We start from the raw sequence: 1,299 nt of genomic DNA, 5'->3' as shown, positions 1-1,299 counted from the left end.
TTTAAGTCTATTAAGGTCGTTTGAAAACAGATACCTATTTGATTTCGTCATACCTTATATTATTATTTATTGATTTGTTAATATTAGAGTACCTCATACAATGCCAACAAAACATTATCGTATAGACATGTAAGTACGCAACTCGACTTATTCAACTACTGACAATGTAGGTACGATATTCATAGCATACATACAAGTTATCGGCATAATATGCAATAATAATAAAACAAAAATAATGATAATAATAATAAACATATTACATTAACCCTCCCCCACTAACAGATTTATCATTTTTGTAGATGTCAACGTTTTATAATATATTATTATGTAAAATAAATATAATAATAATATCGCCATACCCATATGACCACCCCAGACCCCTCGTCACCACCCACCACCCACCACATAACGAAAGTTCATACAATCGTACCTACGCATTATTATTATTATTACTATTATTTATACGTTTACTGTTTATGAATTATTTGAATTTTTTTTATTTCAAAATGGGTCGGCGAACAATATTATGATATTATATTTATTTTTTGGTCGTGAGCTACTTTCAACTAAATAGAAGAGCTTCATAGTGTGTAACTTTGTTAGAATTATTATTAATAACCTAACCATGTAGATTATTAATATTGTATAATGATAATAATATAAAATACTGTTACTAATATTATATACTACCTAAATATTGTACATAATATTACACATTTACAGACATAGTGCCTAGACCTTACCACTGTGCCTCGATTTTAGTTACATAGGTTTTATTTTTTCAATCATTTCAACGTGATACTTTTACTGTCATAATAATAATAATAATAAATATAATAATTAACATACTTGTTAAAATTATTTCAAATAGGTGTTTAAATTTAAATACTTGAATTATAAAATTATCATTAGCGTCATTCTCTTTGTATGTTTTGTGGGTACTTACGACCTAAATACAGGATTGCTTAATGTGAAATGTATTAAAACTTTGTGGGCTTAATATTTTACATATTATTTATTTGTATTTAATATTAATAAAATAAATACAAAATATAAAAATATGGATTTAAATTATTTTATTCTGTAAGTAGTTGAAATTAATACAAAAAATGTATTTAAATACTTAACAAGTATGAATTAATTTTATTTATGTTACTATACACACAAATAGTAATTGTAGAAACGGTGTAAGTACATTTTACCTAACTTTTGAAAAAACTGTTGTCTCATCTCTATTGTGAGTACCAAAGTATGCATAGCAATATTATTAAATACCTAAGTAGGTTTTTTTTAAGTAAA

Source organism: Acyrthosiphon pisum, chromosome A1 (genome assembly GCF_005508785.2).
Source record: "Acyrthosiphon pisum isolate AL4f chromosome A1, pea_aphid_22Mar2018_4r6ur, whole genome shotgun sequence".
NCBI lineage: Eukaryota > Metazoa > Arthropoda > Insecta > Hemiptera > Aphididae > Acyrthosiphon > Acyrthosiphon pisum.
This window is presented reverse-complemented; position numbering follows the sequence as displayed.